The 24,435-nt window shown below is 40.4% G+C and overlaps 1 pseudogene; it reads left to right on the top strand.

Annotated features, from left to right (window-relative positions):
• The first annotated feature begins 725 nt into the window (after positions 1-725).
• LOC147519422 (cytochrome P450 CYP72A616-like) lies at positions 726-24,435 on the top strand (annotated as a pseudogene).

The following is a 24,435-nucleotide window of genomic DNA, read 5'->3' as shown; positions in this document are numbered from 1 at the left end:
ATTGAATCCTGTGGAGGAAGACGCCATCGTTGCCTTTACGCACCATTGGAAGGGGCGAAATCTTTCCTTAAGGACAGCCTAATCTGCGCCTTGGTTATTACCTGTTATTCTATCCTTGTCTTCTATTGTTTTCTTTTATCTCCATACAACATCATGTAGCTCGGATCTATGGTATACCTCTCTTAAAATTTTAATGCAGAGGATGGTACCTGCCAGCAATTTTGACTAGCTGCGAGTATATGATCTAGCACTGGAAGAACTTGGTTGGTGAACAAGGTTTCTGTGAATTGGATATATGGCCAGAATTTGGGAATCTTACTGGTGATATCATCTCAAGAACAGCTTTCGGAAGCAGCTACAAGGAAGGCAAGAGGATATTCCAACTTCAAAAGAAACAAGGTACTTTAGTTAGACAGGTGCGGACTAGCAAAGTAGGTAAGACTTTTGGGTGATGATACAAGAGGTTTGGGGTTCAAATCTCGACAGCATCAAAGAGTTACTGATCTCATTTAAAACAGGCTTAGTTATTGAAGCCATAAGCCTATAGTTTTCTGGATTCAGGTGCATCTCCATCTATTTGTTTTGGTTGAATTATTGTTTACAATACATATACATGGTTAGTAATTAAGTAAATTTCACCTCATCATAAACCAAAGAATAACATACAATATCTTGAGTTATACTTGTAAAATTAATTGAGGTAGAAATCTAAGGCCAGCTACAACATGTGTTTCTGCGCACGGGCGGATCTGGGGAGAGATTTCACCCAAAAAAAACATTATTAGTTAAAATTTATACTAGCAGCCCCCTTTGATTCAAAATCCTAGATCTGCCCGTGCGCAAATTTATACCAACGAAGAAGAACGAAAGGAGATACAATATGGATAAAGAGATAAAATCTATGTTAAAAGAAATGATTCATAAAAAAGAACAGATGATGAACAGTGGAGAGTCAGGTTTTGACTACTTACTGAGCTTGCTATTGCAATCTAATCACCAGAACAAGCTTCAAGATAATGTGAGTATGTAACAAAGAGTACAATGGTTTGACAATTGATGAAGTAATATAGGAATGCAAGCAATTCTACTTCGCTGGCCAAGAAACCACATTGTCCTTGCTTACATGGACGATAGTTGTATTGGCTATGCATCCAAGCTGGCAAGAGAAGGCCAGATAAGAAGTTACTCGTATTTGCCAGAAAAATCCACCCAACCATGCATGAAACTATAAGTCATTTCAATATTGTAAGTACTTTTTAGTCAATATAACCCTTCATAGCTACAGATGATTCAAATCCTAATATTTACCAATTTTTTTTGCAGGTGACCATGGTTTTATATGAGGTCTTGAGGTTATATCCACCAGCAGTTGAGATATATCGACATACTTGTAAGGAGACTAAAGTAGGCGACATCTCCCTCCCACCTGGTGACTGGTGTAGACTTAACGCTACCGATACTTCTTATCCATCATGACCATGACTTATGGGGTGATGATGCCGATGAATTCAACCCCGATAGATTTGCTGAAGGAGCTTCTAAGGTTGCCAAGAATCAACTGGCGTTTTTCCCATTTGGATGACTTGTATTGGCCAAAATTTCACCTTAATAGAAGTAAAGATGGTTCTGGCTATGATTCTCCAGCACTTCTCATTTGAACTATCTCCCTCATATAGTTATTGTAAGTACCCTTCGTTCTGCACTACAGTACATGTGTCCACACGCTAGAACGTACCAATTCATCAGCTTGTACCTATCTATCAGAGCGTACCAACGACCCAAACCCAGGTTGTCCCCAACATCAGTTACAGCCATTTATAAAAGTAAATCAACCAGCGCAATCCTGGAGCTCAGTCAACGCAACAATCAATGAGACATTTACTTTGTAACATCAGAGTAATGACAAATCATCAAGATAGCATATAAGGTGGATCTACACTTCATAACGGCCTGGAGCAAATAAGGAAAGTCAGCTCAAACATCTATAAGTAGAGAGAGATAAACTACGTAAGGCTTGATTCAAGTTTACCCAAAGAAACTTGATACGTAGGCAACAATTAACCCAAGAAGAGTGCAGCTATCCCCTATCAAACAGAACATGAGGCCGTTGTCCCCTAAACACCAAACCTCTACATTAGCGCCGTCTGCCGGTTCATTTTCTTAAGAAAAGAACACACACTCTTTTCTCAAGCCCACAAAGTTGGTTAGAAAAACCACTATGGACCCCTCACTTTAAATATTAGCAGATCAGATGAAGACGCTCCAGGAGGCCTTCATCACATTGCAACATGAAAATCAAACAATGCGCGAGCAAGCTACCTCCAACGCCAACAACGGCACTCCAGACGCAGTGGAGAACAATGCCGTCACAGCCCTCACCACCACCACCAATCAAAGACTAGAAGACTTCGCCCAAAGGTTGGAGAAGTCAAACGACAGAGCCAGTGCGATCCAGATCACTCAGAAGATACTCCAGACGTACAAAGTGTCACTATTCACCACTAAAATCAAGGACAAGCAGCCTCTTTCAGAATTCATCCAACCAAAATTTCCGTTGTACGATGGTAGCTCGTGTCCAGGCCAGCACGTAGCTCATTTCAACCAGACTCTCACACTCTACAGCGCTCCAGAGTACGACTACCTGAAGTGCAAACTCTTTTTAGCCAGCCTGAAGGACGGAGCTTTAGAATGGTTCTATACGTTCACTCCTAACTCAATAAGCAACTTCGACAAGCTAGCTGAGACGTTCACAATAAAGTTTGTCCACAACAGAAAGAAGCAAGCCGACCTGGACTCCTTGTTTCAACTAAAGCAAGCACATGGCGAGACGATCCGAGTTTTCCTAGGACGTTTCAAAAAGGAGCTCCTCTCAATGGAGTCAGGCTTAAAGGACAGTTTTGCAACTTCTGCATTCACCAACGCTCTCCTGGATGACTCCGACCTAGCAGGATCTCTGATGCGCAACAAACCAAAATGCTTAGAGGACCTATATCACAGAATTGACAAGTACATTAAGTATGAAGAATGGCTGGCCTAGCACAAGGGCAAAGAAGTTCTCGCAGTAAGCGACAAACGAGAACCCAAAGAAAACAATCACCACTCGGGCAGCAGCAGCAATAACAACAACAAGGGATCCAACTCCCACAAGCCCTCTTACACAAAAAGGGAATTCTCCAACTTCTCCAGGATGTCAAGCCAGATCCTAAAGAAGATATATACAGCGTCATACTTCAAACCCAACATTAACAAGGTGATCGCCATACCAGAACACCCATACTACTATTTTCACAAGCTCCACCACCATGACACCAATGAATGTTGGAGCCTCAAGCACTACCTCCAAGACTTAGTTGAGGAGGGCAAATTGAAAGAGTTTCTGCCGGAAAGCGACCTTAGGCATAAGCTGAATGCCAATCGCCACAGAAGTAGGAGCCGAAGCCATGAACGACGTGCTAACAACAGTAGCAGGAGCAGAATAGCCCGACGATCTAAATCCCTAGGTCGGTCGAGGCACAACAAGAGACACTCCTCCGACCAAAACGAGGAAAATGTAATCAACATGATTACAAACACCTCCAATAACGAAACCTCATGTCGGGAAAAGCGCAGATGGGTAGGCGCATTATAATAAATCTGCCACCTCTCCCACAAAGTTAAAGTCATCACTCCTACCAGCTCTCAGTCAACGACCTCCATAGCATTCACGGAGGACGATCTAGACAAGGTGTGCCTACCCCACAATGATGCCCTGGTAGTGCACGTCAAAATCAATGAGTGGACAGTCAAAAGAGTCCTCATCGATCCAGGCAACTCCTACGACATCCTTTTCTATCAAACGTACAAAGACATGCACCTGCCAGACTCGGTTATGATAGAATCAAATGCACCACTCTATGGGTTCAATGGATAACGCACAGATGCCATTGGAAATGTCATCCTACCAGTGTCCATTGGAGAAAAAGAGGACATGGTCAAAACCTCAACACATTTCAGCGTGATTGATGTCAAGTCATCCTACATTGCCATCCTAGGGCGCAGGTGGATCCACAAGATCCAAGCAGTTCCATCCACCTTGCACCAAGTGTTGCGGTTCCTCGGACCCCGAGGCATCATGGAGCTCAGAAGGAACCAACTAGAGGCTTATAGATGCAATCAAGTCAGCACAACAACCACGACCAAACCTCAGGTCGTCCAAGCAAAAGAAAACCCAAAGCTGCAAGATCCTCAAGCTTCCAGCCTTCCAACATCAGAAGCAGACAAGCTCAAGGGAAGCAAGCACAAATAGAACCAGAAGAAAAAGTCAATTTGGGCACAAATAATGATCCAAAGTTTGTCTATGTAGGGGCCGATTTAGACCCCAAGCTCAAGGAGCAACTTGTCAAATTTCTATCTCTCAATAAAGATATTTTTGCTTAGTCGTATATCGATATGCCTGGAATCGACCCACAGGTCTCTTGCGACAAGTTAAATGTCAATCCAAATGTAAAGCCTATCAAACAACGTCCTCGAAAACTGGCTTCAAATTTCAGAAATCCATCAATGAATAGATAGAAAAGCTCAAAAATGTGGGATTCATCAGAGAAGTCGAGTACCCGACGTGGCTAGCTAACATCGTAGCCGTTCCTAAGAAGAACGACCAGGTATGACTCTGCATAGACTTCACAAACGTTAACAAACATTGCTCCAAAGATAGCTTCCCCCTACCAAGAATTGACATACTAGTAGATCAAACTTGCGGACACGAACTCCTATCGTTCATGGACGCATAGAGTGGGTACAATCAAATACCACTTGCAGAGGAAGACCAGGAAAAGACGTCCTTCATAACTGAACAAGGAATGTTTTGATACAACGTCCTACCATTCGGCTTGAAGAATGCAGGTGTGACCTACCAAAAACTTGTCAAAAGATGTTCAAAGACTTGCTGGGCGATACTATGAAAGTCTACATAAACGACATGGTAGTCAAAAGTGAAAAGGCTAAATATCACATTTCTCACCTACAAGAAGCCTTTGAAAGATTGCGCCAAAACAAAATGAAGCTCAACCAAGCAAAATGTGTATTTGGGGTAGCTTCAGGGAAATTCCTAGGCTACCTCGTTTCACAAAGGCACATCGAAGCAAATCCAGAACAGATACGAGCTCTCCTTGAGATGCCATAACCAACTTCCAAACAACAAATCTACAAGTTATCTGGCATGGTTTCAGCCTTCAACATATTCATCTCACGTGCATATGACAAGTGCAGACCATTCCTGCAAATATTGAAGAAGGGTGCAATATTCACATAGATAGACGAATGTCACAAAGCTTTCAATGACCTGAAAGCTTACCTATCAACTCCGCCCGTCCTGTCCAAACCAACTGAAGGAGAGACACTGGGGCTTTACCTTGCAACCACCGACTTTGTTATCAACTCGGTTCTCTTTCATGAGAACGAGGGAATCGAAAAGCCAGTCTACTTCACCAGCAAGACATTGGCAGATTCAGAAAAGTATTACTCTCCGATAGAGAAAACGATATTGTCTCTACTATACTCTGCTAGAAAGTTCCGACCTTACTTCCAAGTTCACAACACCTATCAAGGTCATCACAGATGTACCCATCAAACAGGTGTTAAGTTCTAGCAACAAAATAGCCTGTGTGGTCATATGGGCTGAAGAACTCGGAGAGCATCACATAGACTTCATTCCTAGAACGTCTCACAAGGGTCAGGTCGTCGCTGATTTTTTGGCAGACTTCTCCATCGAAGATATCAACTGGGAACCCGAGCCAATCACTTCATTTCATCAACCATCAACCCCAGACACATGTCACCTCTATATAGATGGAGCATGCAACAATAGCAGTAGTGGACTAGGGGCTGTGTTAACTTCACCAGAAGGAACACAGCTACAAAAGTCAATTAAGGTCGATTTTGCAACATCCAACAACGAAGCGGAATATGAAGCATTAATCACATGCCTCCACATGGCGCAACAGCTACAAGTCCAGAAACTCAAAGCTCACAGTGACTCACAACTAATCGTCAAGAAAATCACCAAAGAGTATATAATAAACGGAGCAAACCTGGCCAAAACACTCAGGTCATCAATGACATCATCAGCTCGTTCAAAACATTCTCCTTGGAACACATTCCTCGAGAGGATAACAGACATGCAAATAGCATGGCTTTCTTAGCCTGAAAGACACAAGAGACATGTCCAACCACAGTCTACATTGACATCCTAGAGAGGCCCTCATACCAGCAACAAAGTGTCAACATCTTCACAGATTTTCAACCTTCATCCGAAGAAGAGATCACTCAATCTTGGATAAGCCCATTTCTAAAATTTCTCTTACATGGGAGCTCCCAGCAGACACAAAAAATGCTCGTGCCATAAAATTTAGAGCTCCTAGATACACCGTAATCAACGGTCGATTGTTTCGTAAATCCGCAGGAGGACTTCACCTAAGATGCATAACTTCATGCGAAGGCCAACTCATCTTTGACGAGATTCACAAAGGAGAATGTGGCAACCATGCAGGAGCAAGATCTCTGGCTCACAAAGCAATCGCCTAAGGGTATTATTAGCCAGGCATGCACATCGAGGCAAAGAAATACGTTCTCAGATGCCACCAATGTCAGACATTTGGACATAACCAATTAAGTCTAGCACGAGAGCTTATCAACATAGCCAGCCCATAGCCCTTTCATATGTAGGGGCTAGATATCATGGGACCATTCATCCCACAAAAGAAAACATGACTCAAATGCGTCCTAGCACCACAGATTACTTCACCAAATGGGTTGAAGCAATCCTACTAGTAGTCCAAGTCAAAGAAGTCCACGTCATCAACTTCATATGAACCAATATCATCACAAGATTTGGTCTACCCCACACCTTTGTCATGGACAACGAAACTCGATTTGCTGGCTCACAAGTCAAGGCATTTCTACAAAAATGGCACATCATTCAAGCATTTTCTACACCTAGATATGCACAAAACAATGGTCAAGCAGAGGTTACCAACAAGGAAATCAAGGAAAATCTCCAAAAGAAGTTGGAGAGCAAGAAAAGTCAATGACCAGAACAACTTGAGAACATTCTATGGGCATACATAACAACAGCCAGAGCCAGTACTAATGAATCTCCTTTCACACTTTGTTTCGGAATAGAAACAGTTATACCATCAGAACTCACAATCACAACCACATGTTCTGACATTATCGAATCAGGAGAAAATGACAATATCTTGGCAAAAGAGGTCGAACTCCTAGAAGAGCGAAGGGAAACAACTACAATATCCCTAGCTCGGTATCACCAAACAATCCAACGATCTTACAACAATAAGGTAGTCCTAAGATCTTTCTAAGATGGCGACCTAGTCCTCAAAAAGACACTAGCTCTAGCCAAGCTCGACCCAACATGGGAAGGCCCCTACATTGTTGACAAAGTCATTGGAAATAGAGCATGCTGGATTAAAACTCAGCTCGGTGATGTGCTTTCCTGACCTTGGAACACAGCTCTCCTCAAGCGTTTTTATCAATAAGCTTTCTCTAGATGTATCAGTCAATATGAATAAAATTTCATCAGCATTTTGAGTACAAATGTCACATTTGCATTACATGAGTACCACACATCTTGCATTAGCAACCCGACCTAGGACATCATAATGTTAGGTCGTACACTAAAGACGGAGTTAAGAACGACTCAACTACAATTACCATGCAGTGGTTAATTACTAATCAAATCCAACCCTAGGTCCCCCAAAAGGACTCTAAATCAACTTAACACCAACGCCAGGGTTAAACATGATTCAACTGAAATTTCCATGCAATTATCAATCAAATTCAAATATATGGGACCTCCAAAAGGACCCAAGGACAATTTAAGACCTTTTTAAAAGGGTTAAGCTTGGCTCAACTATAACTACCAATCAAAGGCTAGTTATGAGTCAATAGGAGTTCCCCCAAAAGGAACAACCCAATCAACACACACAAGGAGATGTAGGTGACGACTAAGCTCATCTAGTCAGGTCGTGAACCAAATGATTACGACTTTCGAACATCAGACGATCTATCATAGTCCAACAAATCGTCAAGACTGCCACTATGCAGCACAGGTCGTCATACAATCACATTCATGCAATCACATTCAAAGAAAATTCAAAGACAATATCAATGAAGAACAAGTAAGTAATTTAAATATTTTACTACTTACACAATTTGGTTAGATACTAAGGCCCCCAGGTTATCTCGAGAAAACGACCTCAGTACCCCCATCAAAAATCAAAAGTCATCAATATCAGTATCAGTATCAACTACAACAAGAAATAGAATATTGTTCAAATATTTCATCCATCATCAAAACGGCTAACAAAGACAAGAGGATCAATTAACACAATAAAGATTCTCCATATTTAAAGGCTCCAGTGGTCCACCCTCTTCACCAACAAGACCACTAGCTGGATTACCAGTTGCATTTACAACTTCTGTGGAGACCTCTTCAGTTGGCTGAACGGTTGGAGCAGCACCAAGGTCGGATGGTAGATCAGGTCGTCTACTAACATCTGCAACATCACTATCCACAACTACTGTTGCAGCCCCACTTTCGACCGACCTTTTTAGGGTCTTGTACTTACATTCTTGCTCCAAGAAGTCATCCACCAGAATGTAAGTATTCCCGCTTTCTACCAAGTCAACCAGGTCATTATATTTAGCTTGGGCTCGTTCAGCAACGCCTTGCGCTTTCTTGCATTCACCCCCCAATGTTAAACCACCAGCTTTGAAGCATCAAGAGATGGTTGCAATAGGGTCATATTCCCAGCCAGCTCGTGCACCTGAACCCTTAACCCTACAACTTTAGCCCTCTCCACCTGTTGCACAGCCAGAAGCTTGTCATAGGCATCCTTGGCAGCATCTAGGTCCTTCTTGTATAGGTCGGAGATAAGGGTCATCTCTTTCAGCTTCCTATACATAGCCAGCACCTGACAACAAGCAAATCAGAAAGCAGTAACATCAAAGAACAAGACAAGGCTCAGGTTGGAGAGACACTTACAAAGCAAAGGGAGTGATCCATATCTCTCAGGTTCACCCCCAAGTCCTTTGATAAGAGCCCAAAACTGTAGTTTTAACCCTGTAACAGTCATACTATTAGACCAATTATGTGAGTAATAATTAAGAGTTAACACTGATTACGTGTTTTTATGCATTTCAGCTTCAAAGTCCATTATGTGCGAAATGTGCCACTTTTAGCTTAGATAAAGGAGAAAAGGTCGGTTACTAAGGAGTTCTGTGATTAAAGGCCAAGATTCAAGAAGACAAAGCCTTTCTAAATCCCGGTCAAAAGCTGAAAAGTCGACGCGGGTAGAAATAGCACACAAGTCAGTGAAACTTCGAAGGCCGTATCTTTGGACTCGAGACTTCGAATGGGGCCTACCTTATGTCAAAACGACCGGCTCGGAAAAGATTTCCAATGGTATAAGCCTTGATCCAATCACAGGAGCAGAAGTGGATGAAAAGTCTGTTGAAGCCAACTACAAATGAAGAGGCCTTTTTGATTTGAAGACTGGGGTTTTGGGCGATTCTTCGGCCCAAAACATGGCTCCAAGCCCATGCACGATTTTTGGATCTGAAAGTATAAAAACCAAAGCTTCACTATTTGTTAATGGTAGCTAGTTAGTCCTAAAACTATAGATAATTATAGATCTAGTTTTCATGTAATAAAATTAAGTTTAGTTTAAATTCAATTTTTGTTTTAGATTAAACTCTTAGAATCATTATTCTTAATTAGTTTGATTAATAAAATAGCTAGTTTGTCAATTTCGATTCTTGTCATTACAATTGTGTAGATCTAAATTTCCTTATTACGTAGATAGCTAGACTTAGATTAGTTAGATTATTAATTTAGTATTTAGATCATTGTTTTATTATTCATTAGATTAATAAAATAGTATTCTCCATAAGTTAGTTTCATTTCCATTAATTGTTTAGTTTCAATTAAGTAGATTTAAGTAATTGTCATTATTAGTTTAATTCAATTATTGCATTAGTAGTTTTGAATTGGGTTTAAACAAGCAAATTTTCAATCTTTCTATCATGTCTTGTTTGAATTCCATTGGGAATGATAAGCGTGATGATTCTCGGCTAAACCTCCATTGAGGGGTTGAAAAGCCTTGATGAAAGCTTGATTCCGATTATCGTAGAGTCGTTAAGTAATTTCCTTTCCAATCTAGAAACGATTAGTTCACCATGAGAATGGGGTTTAATCGCTCACATACTAGTTATGAATTGGTAGAAATGCCATGTGTAATTAGGGATTAGGAGTAACCATATTGTTCGCAAGCGTTCAATTCGATTACGACGATTAAATGGATTAATAGGATTAAGTCGAAGTTAAGGTGGAATCAATCCCCTCTAACTCCTTATCATAGAATCAACGTAGCATTCCCATAGTTGTTCTGATAGTCGACTAGTTGCATCTTGTGGGTAGTTGCATCGTAGTCTAGTTGCCATTTCGTAAATCTCTCATTAGACTTTTTAGTTAAGAGTACTTATACGTAGAGAACACAGCATGCGGAAGGACTAGGAATGGAACGAATCACTCTACTCCACTATATCTCATAGGATATGAGAGTAGAATCTTTGATAAAATATAGGCTCATAAAATAGTTTTAGTTTACTTACGTTTTAAGTTTCATCGTTCATTTCGTAGGTAAACTATTCATTTTTATGGTTTATCAAATGGCGCCGCTACCATCTTAATTTCACTTTTGCATTGATTTCGTAGTGTAAGTACTTTTCTTAAATTCCCATTTCACCCACCCACCCTTGTTTGATTCATACTGTGGTTTTCCGATTCAGCGTTGAAAAGTTCCGCGAAAAAAGTACACCGAAGCAATTCAAGCTCCAAACGGAGCGACTACCAAAAGACTATAACACCGAAAGCACCGCCCCCCTGTGGAGCCTGACCGCCCTAAATCACAGAACTTGAAGTTACACGGAGCTGACCACCATGCCTCTAAGCCGAAGCCAGCGCTCTAAGCTAGATTTTTCCTGATTTCTACGCTTTGATTCAACTTTGATTTTTCAAGTTTTTCGTTGTTCTAACTTGTTATATACACCTAACACGCCAGAAACAAGACGCTATTCATAAGCGAAAGCAAGGACGCTTGTCGGTATTCCTTTCTTCCACACCTCGCGATCTCTTGTTAGAGGTTTATACTAGTATATCGTAATTGTTTGGAGTGTTGATGTGTTTAGCTAAATTTGGTCTTAGCCTTGTATGAGATTAAGGTCCGGTCGAACAAAACACAACAACGCCAACAAACGATTCTATCTAGTATACCATCTACTACACCTCTAGCTACCTTTTCACACACACCCACCGACATAATGCCCGACGGCGGAGAGACTCCTCTCTCGAGTTTTATAAAGCCTTGAGCGATATAGCCCCAAATCTTGCATCGTTCTAGCGGACCGATTAGGAAATTTTCAATCCCCCAAATATTTTTAATTTGTTACCCGCTTTTCATGGATTAGACCATGAAAAACTTTATCGCATCGTGCGGATTGAACAAGTCCTAACAACATTCCACCATCCTACGGTTGGTGCGGAACAAATTAAACTAAGGGTATTCTCTTTTACCTTAGCCGATAAGGCGCGTCTTGGTTAACTCCCCAAACGCCTAATTACGTGGACTCGTGGGCTAAACTTGTTCAAATTGTTTATGGAACATTTTACCCACCCCTAAAGACGGATGAGATGCTTTCCAAGATTCATTTCTTTTCGACAAAATCCTCATGAATCATTTTCGAGGCTTGGAATCGTTCACCGATCTCCTTATAGAGTGTCCACATCATAACTTAGCGAAAGACACATTAGTTCGCGGCCTTTTCAAAGGACTTCTACACCACCATAAAGAAGTCCTTGACATAATGAATGGGGTAGTTTCTAAAGGGAGCCTTGGAGGCTTATAAATTTTTAGAGGATCAAACTAAGCGAAATAACAACGGGGGTAGTGACGATATCCACCATTCCCCGCTAGTTCTTCTAATACAGTTTAAGGCGTCACGGTATGTTTGAAATTAAACATGATCCCGAGCTTAGAACTCTAATCGAATCACTTTCACTAAAAAGGTAGAGGCCATTTCGCTCAACAAAAGCATATCCCCGTCATGAATGTAAATTCAAATCCATGTAGTTTCACTTGGAGCCTTGAGCATCCCGACTTCTATCGTCCTATAGCCTATGAACAGGCTTGTTCCATTAATAGTGAACCTAACGCCCTTGACAAAAAAATCCCAACTTCAGTTGAGAAATAACCAACACGCCACACCTCCGTGGTACAATAATCAATATGTTAAGCCAATGCACGCTTTTATCCAAGCTCCACCACGACAAGGGCGATTGTGGTCGGGTAATTTTAATAATTACAACAACCAAGTGCAACCTCGACAAGGTCAAGTACAAGGTCAAGGTAGTTATAATAATTATAACGCTTAATAGAGGTATCGTTCCTAAGAAATAATAACTATCAAAATCTGCCCATAAATAATTCACGAGATAGTTCCATTCACACCATCCGTGACTACTACACCCACACAACCGGATCGTCTTGACACCTTCATACAAGTGAGCCAAAAACTTTTCCAAACCATGGCTCAATCTAACTAACAAAACTTCTACAATCCGTTAATAATTTAAGCCAACAAATTGGCCCAAGATAAATCCCAACCCAAAGGTGTGTTTCCGTCCACGAAATATCTAATCCTAAAACAACAAACACAGCCTTTGAGGTAACCGATAATACTAGTAATGAATATGAAAATGTAGGTGAGCTAAAGGCCATCACCACTCCGCTCGCAGAGTGGTTGATAACAAAGTAACTATGCCTATAGTTACCCCACCAAGAGTAACCCTACACCGCTATTTTACTAAATACCGAAATAGAAACTCAAGAGCCTACCACCGTAGAGGTACCCGCCACAACATAACCTAAGAAATAGAAAGCCACGGTTAAACATCCGGTGATACCATTGCTAAATATAGACGAAACCACCGCTTCCACAAAAAAATTAGCCGTGTTAACTAGGGATACTAATTATGAGGAGATTAGGGGACGTTTTGAAGAATCTAACTATAAACCTTCCCTTCCTCGGCTATTAAAAGCTACCACACCATGCTAAGTTTCTTAAGGAGTTGTGTACTACTAGGCGTAAGACAAATATACCAAAAGACGCTTTTTTAACAGTAACAATTCCCAACTCTATCCGAACATAATGGAATTGTTAAGTACAAGGACCACGGTCGTCCTATTATACAATGCACCTTAGAGATTCCTATACGGACGATCGCATTATTAGACACGGGGCTAGTAGTTAACTTACTCCCGCTTTTATTTGTATAGACAAATAGGTCTAGACGAGATGCAACCCACTAAAATGACATTGCAATTAGCTAATCGGTCTATTAAGTATCCTAAGGGTGTGGTCGAAAATGTTCGTAAAATTCAGGATTTTTACTATCCGGGCTGATTTTGTCATCCTCGATACGAGAAGTTGTTAACGACTCTGTCCCCGATCATCTTAGGGCGCCCTTTCCGGCAACCCGCCAATGCACTCATTAATTGTCAGCGATGGTTCAATGTCCATGTCTTTTGGCCATCTTGCTGTTGAAGTCAATGTTTTTAAAACAAAGACATAGTTACCCGATTCGTCTGGGCAAGGAGAGGTTAGCATGATCGAGAGCTTTGCTCGAGATTATTTCAACAACACGTTCCCTGATAATCATATGCCCAAATTTCTTTCCTTTGGAAGTTCAGACTCCAACATTTTCATCCCTACACTAGTCGATACACATATTACGGATGAGGATGAGATAGATGACTTTCTCAAAGATGTAGATGACTATCATAGTAACGTGGATATGACCAATCTAGATGAGGAATTCGATGAGTTTCTTAGAGCAGGTGATGATTCACCCTATCAAGAACTACTTTGCACAACATCCACCTCGACTCCCTTCCACCCTTTCAAAGGAATCTCGAAGTTTGCACTCGATCCTTTTGTTTCTTCAGGCTTCATAATTTTTTAAATCCACCTAGTAAACAAATACTTGTAAGAACAAAGCATTTGACACCTTCATTTTCAGACTTGAAACAAATCCCTACACACACCATGAATGAGTTTTGTGCTAAACCCACATCCTCATTGTTTACATGCTTTTCTTCTACAACTTATCCATATCCACCATATTCTCCGCAACCATTCACTTTTCCACACTTATTTACTAGAACACCCTCTCGTTCAAAAATGAAAAAGAAGGTGCATGCTAGGTTACGTAATAGGGTTATCCGACTTCGCTTTCATTTCACTAGGTTGCGTCATAGGAAATCTTGGTGCTTGATTGTGTTTGGATATATTTTCTGTGATATTTATTTTATGGAATGATCCACAACTATTTCGGTTGTTGATATATGATAAACTGCATGTTCATACATATGTTTAGATAAAGTCTCGAGTATCTGACTATAAATGACTCAACTTTTGTGTTTGGTGCATTTCCTTTCATTTCTATATATTGGTGAGTGCACCATTAAGGTAACCCTCCTACGGAGTGTGTGGTAAAATCGGGATCCTCCATGTTTCTATGGGGTGAATTATGTCTTTCTTGTTTATTGTTTTCATTATAAAAGGAAATATATATATATATATATATATATATATATATATATATATATATATATATATATATATATATATATATATTTACTTTTATAATGAAAACAATAAACAAGAAAAGACATAAATAAATATATATATATATATATATATATATATATATATATATATATATATATATATATATATATATATATATATATATATTAAAAGAATAAACATAGTAATCTAGAAAGTCTCGAATCGACTTTAAAAGACCATCGCTAAAAACAAATTTTCTAAGCTTTGTTGTAAAAAATTTGTTTGGGGGTGGGGTGTTTGTGTTTCTGTCCTAGAATGTTTTATGTCCCATTAGAGTTTCTTAGGCCGTTTAATTGTATTTCGATCCGGGTTGACATAATCATTAATTTAGAGTTCAGTCGTTCGCATAACGTACGCCATGCACGCACTTCGAGGCGTTTTCCACTATCTTATATGTCATCCACGGTCAGAATAGAGTGTTTTATGGATCATTGGATTGGAAATTCTCTCTTGATCATTTTCATATCTCATTCGCAAAAATCGGACCGGTAACGAAGCGGCAATTTTGATTTGAAGTTTCACAAAAAATCGAAAAATTCAAAAATTTCGAATTGGGCTTGGGCCCAACCAGCGCAAGACGGCCGCAAGCCGCTTCTCCACGCCCTTACCTTTCCCCAAACAATCGCGTTCATCTTTCCAAATCACCATTAATGACCACCAAAGCTCCAAACCTAAAAAAAAAATAAATAAATAAAAAGAAACCAAATTAACCCACGCCAACCATCAAAAAATCCAATTCAAATCTCCTCTAAAACCAAAACCACCACCAAATCCACCAACTTACATCACCAAAACCCACGAAAATTTACAAATTCAAGCTGTCGCCACCCACCACCGTTTTGCTTCAGATCGGTCGATTCAAATTCCAACACCACATCCCATTTAAACCCCCACTACATTCCAAACACTAAAATGGCTCAACAACGCCGAATTTTGCGAGCAAGCTTTTATCGGGCGACCACTTCACGCGCCGCTTTTACGGTGGACCTAAATGATCGATGAGAATGGAATAGCTTGTGGTACTTTCGACCGAAAGCCTTTTACCACGATGACTTAGTCCAACGGTTCTACAACACGCGGGGGAGTTGGAGGGACTAGAATTTTGTTATGGTGGCGAAGAGGAGGAAGGAAGTAACTACGGGGTTGTTGGCGAGATTCTAGGCATTCCGCCTAGAATCCATCTGAATGTCATGTTACAGAGTCCTAATATAATGGGGTAGAGCCGTTGATGCGTGGCGATTCATCGAAGGGAACTACAATGCGAGATCGCATTGTGTTCGCCGTGCATCCCTCATAACCAACAAGCCGGGTCTGCGGCTCGGTGGATTGGGTCGGAACGCCCCGGCAAGGAGAAGGTCGGCGACATCGGCCCGAACTGCCCACATTTTATGGATACTCCGGGAGCGTAAGTACGAAGTTCTCAGATCTTGGAGTTTTTACTTAGCATGATTAGGGGAGTAGGGAAGGCATTTGCACCTCTAGTCGTGTTTTATAACCAAGATCATGTTGAAGTTGAGAGGCGACTCGGTGTCCGATAGGTCTTACATCACCCTACAATCAAATCCTCGCATCTATAAGGATTGTGTCCAACGAGTTTGGAGGTTGCCCGAGGATAGGGTAGGGGCGAGGAGGATGGTGGAAATGAGAATGCCGAGGAGGATGGGGAAATGAGAATGCCTCGGGAGGATGAGGAGGACTTGACTTGTTTTGATACGGATGCCCCGGAGAGGTGTTGATCGGATGCGTAACGCATGGCCGTAATTCATCGCGGGCACGCGTTCACTTAACACTATCTGCGAAGACCTCCGGACTCGACAGGCTACTATCCATCATAACTTCGAGATCCGATCCCGGGAGGACAAAGCGGTGGGAACAGATGAGGGCCGAGCTAGAAGCTTCGGTGCCGCCGGGCCGACATGCTTGCATGATTCCCACCTCACGGGATTCTCCTTTTTGAGGACACACCATCGAGGCACGAAGGCCGTCGCCGAAAAGGCGAATGGTGCCGCCCATCGGGAGCTCAAGAGCTATCTCTTGAAGGTGCCCCCCCTCTACCAAGATGCAAGTGGTTAGGGATAGTATCGTTTGATGTTTATTTGTAGTTTCATTATTGTTATTTATTTTAATGTAAGTTTAATTCCGTAATTTGAATTTTGTAGTGAAATGTACTTGAATGAAAATTTTAATATAATGAGGTTATTTTCATTGTGTATGGTTGTTTAATATTGATCCCACCTTCCCAAATTGTTTGGGGTGGTGTTATCTATTCCAAAGATGATTTTTATATGACCCTTGTTTTAGAATTTATTATGAGTCAAGGTGAAAATATGGCCGTTTAGGCAAATCTATGAATAAGTATATGAAATCTCGATTAAATAGGTAGATTCTATCCTAAATTCAACCTAAAAGATACTAGGTTTGTTTTAGAATCAAGGAAATGAGTTGTTTCCGTTTTGGGTTTGGAAAGTTTAGGATTTCCTAAACCGCCAGAAAACTTTTGGCAACTTCCCGATCCGTTTTAGCAACTTTAAACCTATATAAACTTCATTCATTCTACACTCACAACTCACACTACACCTAACCTCCATCACTCACCTTTCACTCCCACGATTCCCACGCTTCGCCTCAATTTCCGATCTTGAAGACCCTGAGGCCAAGCTTCGGGGAGCGCACTCGCGCCGCATTTTTTCAGAATTTTTGTCGAGCGCCTTTTCGGCTTCAAGGTGAGCGTGACCCGCTCCAAACACTGGAATTCTAAAACTTCAGAGCGCACTCAGCTTCAAGTAGAGCGCGACTCGCCCTGCATGACTTCCATGGACCAGAAAAATTCCAGTTTTTCTGCAGGGTGTTCCCGGATCATTCGCAGCTATTTCGTGAGCATAATTTTGAGATGACATCTCCTACATTGATACCGAAACAGTCTTTCGAAGATTTGTTCCAAAGCACTACTTACGGTGCTTGGTTTCGGATTACATCACATAATGCGGGGGAACCGCTTATGGTAAGACCTAATGCACTTTATTCTCCAACACTAGCATCTTATTTTTACGATAACTGCATTTTCTTTGAGAGACCAGATGGAGAACAAGTGGAAATTACCAGGTTCTTGCTAGCATTTGTGCTTGGACTTGCTATGCCCAATTGAAATACAAGACCCATGGTGTTATTGGGTAGATAATATGTATGTCTACACTTATGAGTTTTGCATGAGTCGTATGGCGCAGCATTTTCCGATATCGAGGACCAAGGGGAATATAACGTCGCGCTTTGGTAGCATGTCCATGAACATAGGAACTGTTATATTTTGGATCATGCTAAACATTTTAGGGAATGGCGTTTTTCTTACGTGAATGATGCCACTTGCAGCGTCTTCCTTGCTTTAGCCACGGAATGTATGTGTCATGACCTTCCCCGAACCTTGATGTCTAGTTTAGCTTGATCCCATAGCATGAGGCATAAGTTCCTTCTTATGCCCTTCTAATTTCCCCGTTATGCTATGTTTCTTTTCCTGTTTTTGTACACGTTTCACGGATTGGATTACGGCCGACATTGTAAGACCCACAAATAGTATTATTCGATCTTTCCGCGTAAATGACTTGGAAAGGGTGGAGGATACAACCTCATCGGGTTGCACCCTACACCCCGTCGGACCAAGTGGCTCTTAATAGGTTAGCAATAATAAATGATAAATGGCGGGAAGCCCGGAAAATTATCATGGCATGGCGGGGATCGCGAAGGAACCTCACTTCTTTATAGAAGAAGAGGATGAGGAAGATGATGAGTAATCGGGAGATAAGGTCAGTTTTAATTCTAGTTAGTGTCCGCTTATGTCCCAAGCAATTTCATTCTTGTTAACCCCAAATGGGTAGAACTTCATTATAGAGTTCGCGTCGGTTTTATTTCCTATATTAGTATGCGTTATAACTTTGTTTTGTAGATGTTCCCCGAATTTCACGCGTTTCAATGGTATTTTTTTCTACCATCTTTATTTAAAATACTTTGATGACAAAGCATGCTTCTTGTTTGGGGGCATAGAAACACGTGTAATTAAGGCATCTGTTAGGATATAGATATGTATAATATGCATGTGTTTTCTAGTCAAAATTTCAAAATTTCAAAAATATAAATAAATAAGTTCATGCTATACATTTAGGAATATTGGTATTGTTTTCCTTCTCTATATACTCTTAATAATCTAGAAGTCTCAATAGATTTTGCATTAGAATAATTTTTAGAAACTTAGGTTAATATATAGGTAATAATCTTTGCATCTATCTATAAATATATTACATGAGTATCGATGATTGTTAGCGAGAAGTTTAAAAATCTAGGCTAGAGTACTTATTCTACAAATCCTGTGAGAATATAGCCTAAAGCCTTATATGAGCGAAACATTTGAGAAATGACACAAGGGAGAAGTAAAATCCGGATAGAGAAATCACACGTCCACTTGCTTTATCACTAAACCATATCCTAAGCGAGAATTTAGGCTCTCTTTGGATCGATATAGCCAAAAATTCAAACCTATGAATTATTTTTCGCTAGTCGCCCCTCTGAACCTTTCTTTAGCCTTTCATAAACCACAAATCCTTTACCCTGTTACAAAACAAAACAAAATAAAAAATTCAACCTACCCAATTTAGATAAGTCTGAGAATATAATGAGGAAGAAAGAATAAGAGAAAAACCTGTGTATACAAAAGTTAGTTAATTGCTTCCGAAAATAAATAAAAGAAGTTTCCATCCAAAGAAAAGAAAAAAAAAAAAATAAAATAAAATAAAAACTCCAAAAATAGAATAAAAGGGAGTTAAAAAGCCAAAGAAAAGAAAAAGAAAAAAATGGCTAAGGATGGAAACAAAGTATAGAAGCAAAAGAAAATAACAAGGTTTTCTCTAGTTACATAATATGAAGACTCTATTATCTCGGACTTGTCCTTTTGAATATCCATTTCTTTCCTTCTTAAACCATCTCCTAATCCCCTTGACACCTAATAAAGACCTCTAGCTCAATTAGGAATAGGTTAGTGTGATAGTAAGTGGCAGATGTGTTTGATCGACTCCGGCTTCCTTGTTGTCATTGAGATTGTAAGGTAAAGTGTGCACACTGCACACTAGAGTAGTGGAACTTGAGTGGAAAAATTAGAGTGTTGTATCTTAACTATTATTGTGAGAACCTTAAGGACGCTATCCCGAGTTTCAGAAACGAACATGCTAGGCATTTCATAGTATTACTCATTGTATATATGTTTATTGTAGATGATTGATTATTATGGATATATTAGCTTAGGTTTCGACTTGATTACTCTATATGCATTGCTAGTGAGAGGTATAGTTAATTTAGAGCATGAATAAGGAAACAATAGTTTTATTTCTTAGTCGTTGTAGTATAGATGAAGTTTGTGAGTACCTTCATCGGAAAACTCTCACGAGGTTATAACTCGTCCCACTAGGAATTCCTAGTGGTTTAAGGCCTTGTTGATATATGGTCAATGCAATCGCGACTCAAATGAAACGAGTAGTTAGAACTCCATTTTTGGTCACTTATTCTAATTTCTCATCTTTGCTTGAGGACAAGCAAAATGCTGTTTGGGGTGGTTTGATAAGAGACCAAAACTGTAGTTTTAACCCCGTAAGAGTCATACTATTAGACCATTATGTGAGTAATAATTAAGAGTTAACACCGACATTTTTTTTATGCATTTCGGGCTTCAAAGTCCATTATGTGCGTAAATGTGCCACTTTAGCGAAATAAAGGAGCAAAGGTCGGTTACTAAGGAGTTCCGTGATTAAAGGCCAAGATTCAAGAAAACAAAGCCTTTCTAAAGCCCGATCAAAAGCTGAAAAGTCGACGCGTAAAAATAACACACAAGTCGATTAGAACTTCGGGCGTCGTAATTTTGGACTCGGACCTCGAAATGGGCCTACCTTATGTCAAAACAACCGGATCGGAAAGATCTTTCCAATGGTATAAGCCTCGATCCAATCAAAGGAGCAAAAGTGGACAAAAGTCTATTGAAGCCAACTGCACTGAAGAGGCCTTTTTGAATTTGAAAAGAATTGGGTTTTGGCCCCGATTCTCCGCCCAAAACATGGCTCCAAGCCCATGCACGATTTTTGGATCTGAAAGTATAAAAACCAAAGCTTCACTCTTTGTTAATGGTAGCTAGTTAGACCTAAAACTATAGATAATTATAGATCCAGTTTTCATGTAATAAAATTAAGTTTAGTTTAAATTCAATTCTTGTTTTAGATTAAACTCTTAGAATCATTATTCTTAATTAGTTTGATTAATAAAATAGCTAGTTTGTCAATTTCGATTCTTGTCATTACAATTGTGTAGATCTAAATTCCCTTATTACGTAGATAGCTAGACTTAGATTAGTTAGATTATTAATTTAGTATTTGGATCATTGTTTTATTATTCATTAGATTAATAAAATAGTGTTCTCCATAAGTTAGTTTCATTTCCATTAATTGTTTAGTTTCAATTCATAGATTTAAGTAATTGTCATTATTAGTTTAATTCAATTATTGCATTAGTAGTTTTGAATTGGGTTTAAACAAGCAAAGTTTCAATCTTTCTATCATGTCTTGTTTGAATTCCATTGGGAATGATAGCGTGATGATTCTCGGCTAAACCTCCATTGAGGGGGTTGAGAAGCCTTGATGAAAGCTTGATTCCGATTATCGTAGAGTCGTCGTAATTTCCTTTCCAATCTAGAAACGATTAGTTCACCATGAGAATGGGTTTAATCGTTCATATACTAGTTATGAATTGGTAGAAATGCCATGTGTAATTAGGGATTAGGAGTAACCATATTGTTCTACGAAGCAGTTCAATTTGGATTACGACGATTCGTCGTTACTAGGATTAAGTCGAGTTAAGGTGGAATCAATCCCCCTCTAACTCTTTATCATAGAATCAACGTAGCATTCCCATAGTTGTTCTGATAGTCGACTAGTTGCATCTTGTGGGTAGTTGCATCGTAGTCTAGTTGCCATTTCGTAAATCTCTCATTAGACTTTTTAGTTAAGAGTACTTATACGTAGAGAACACAGCATGCGGAAGGACTAGGAGTGGAACGAATCACTTTACTCCACTATATCTCATAGGATATGAGAGTAGAATCTTTGATAAAATATAGGCTCATAAAATAGTTTTAGTTTACTTACGTTTTGAGTTTCATCGTTCATTTCGAAGGTAAACTATTCATTTTTATGGTTTATCATCCTTCCCGGTCTCTAGCTGGTGCCTATCTCCATCCAAGTCAATGCTCTCCAGCAGTCCTCCAATAACCAAGGAAGACTTAAAACTATAGTCTCTATTCTTCACAAACCTCCTCAGCCCAATTACCGGGTCCTCATAGGTGACAAGGCTATCTAAGACGTCATCACCACTCTTGTCACTTGGAGCCGCACTCCCCGATCCCTTGCACTTTTGGGCAACTGGCTCAGTCTCACCAGCCTTCTTCTTGCCCCAGGCATCAGCTATCCCCACATCAACCTCTAGCTCTTTCAGATTCATCATCTTCAAAGGATCTCGACCTGAAGAAGTACGATCTTCCCCAGCACTAGGTCATTCCTCAGACTCAGTTCGAGACCTCTTCACCCCCTCAGGCTTAGCCACCTCAGAGCGCCTCTTCAGCTGAGGCCTCCGAAAAGGCGCAGGAGCATCACCAGCTCCCCTACCACTTCCACCAGCATGACCACCATCACCTCCCTCAAAACGTCTAGGAGCAAAACGGCTATCAGCAGCTCCTCCAGCCGTTCTCACTCCAAAAATAGGTCGTACCTTCTAACTCTCCCTCTCCATCTCAATGTCCGAGCTAGAATCAGAGATGTCAAAAATGAGCTTACGAGCCCTCTTCTTTTGCTCCACCTTCTTCCGGTTGATCTTCTCCCTTCCACGATTCTTAAAGTAGTGGGCAACCTCCCCCAAGATAGCTCATTTCTCCTCCCAACTCAAACAAACAAATTTTTCTATAACGTCTAGCTGAGGATGACCCCGAATGGAAACCTCTGCATAAAAGGAAACAAAAATATCAAAACGTATAACATATCAAACACAATACTTACATACGACCTACAAAATAGTTACCTACTATCCCACTTTACAGAGCGGGTATTAAGCTCACACCCAGAGGGGGTGTAATTACCCACAACCAACAATGGCCTACGCCCCCCATTCCTCTTTACTTACCCCCCACAATCACAGCAGACTTCCCCTTTACGACCTGTAAACTAAAGTTCAGTACAGACGATCTCTTCACAGAGAAATGCTCCAACACATCTCTTACATGAATGTTATAACCCCTCTCACTCAACAAATCCAACACATGGAACACCCTCCAACTATTCTCTACGAACTGACAAGGGGCTTTTCCACATAAATTCAAAACCTCAACAGTAAGACGGGAAAACGGCGACCTCATCCCAGTCTTCAACTTCCCATAACAAACCACCACTCCCCCATCCGGAAGAACATATTCACTGTTATACAACATCCTCTCTCCACTCAGGTCGTATATGGCTAGGTCGGCATCTACCCAATCAAACTCCTCCTTCATATCAGTGTAAAGCGACTTAGGCCCCAACTCCTCAGCCATCATCTTCATTGAAGATGATGATGAAGCCCCAACTCCACTACGAACTCTAGCCTCATCATCCCCATCACTTACCGTTCTCTCTCTCCACTGATCTATCTCCACTTCCCCACTCAAACTATCACTGGTCATAGATATTATGAAATCAAAAAGAAACAAAGATCAAGTTTTTCAAAGAAACGCACCTGGAAAACAAAAAGACGAGACAGGTTGGTTTGTTTTTCCTTTTTTTCTCTCTGCTTTTTCTTCACGTAAACTAGTAGAATGAAGAACTGAAAGGCCTTTCCCACACGAAAACCCTTTGGCTGTGCAAACCTCGAGAAAAACAAACCTTATTGTATTCCCACAAATGCAATGATAACTCGCCCACAAACTGCCGCAATTTTGGGTCCACGAATTCAGCCTAACAGTTCCCGTATATTTTTCAAAAGCCAATTAAACCAACCAGCTGTCCAACACGTGTTTTAAAGTTGTATTTTACCCTTCCTTTTTTTCACACCACAAATGTCCAAAGAACGGATAAAATAAAAACGGTCTGTGTAAGTACCCTCCATTTTGCACTACAGTACACGTGTCCACACACCAGGTCGTACAAATCCATCTGCTCGTACCTATCCATCATAGCATACCAACGACCCAAACCTAAGTCATCCCCAGCATTAGTTACAGCCATTTATGGAAGCAAATCAACTAGCGCAATTCTGGAGCTCACTCAGCGCAACAATCAAGGAGATATTTACTTTGCAACAATCAAGGAGACATTTACTTTGTAACATCAGAGTAATGGCGAATCATCAAGATAGTATACAAGGTGGATCTACACTTTATAACGGCCTGGAGCAAATAAGGAAAATCAGCTCAAACATCCATAAGTAGAGAGAGATGAACTACGTAAGACTTGATTCAAGTTTACTCCAAGAAACTTGATACGTAGGCAACTCTTAACCCAAGAAAAGTGCAGTCATCCCCTATCAAACAGAACATCAGGTCGTTGTTCCATAAACACCAAACTTCTACAGTCATGCTCCTAAACTGTCATGACACTTCAACCGCAGCATGGAGCTCAAATCATATTACACCAACTCTAG

Source organism: Coptis chinensis, chromosome 2 (assembly GCF_015680905.1).
Source record: "Coptis chinensis isolate HL-2020 chromosome 2, ASM1568090v1, whole genome shotgun sequence".
NCBI classification, from domain to species: Eukaryota; Viridiplantae; Streptophyta; class Magnoliopsida; order Ranunculales; family Ranunculaceae; genus Coptis; species Coptis chinensis.
Note: the sequence above shows the minus strand (reverse complement) of the source record. Positions and strands in the feature narration are given on the sequence as shown.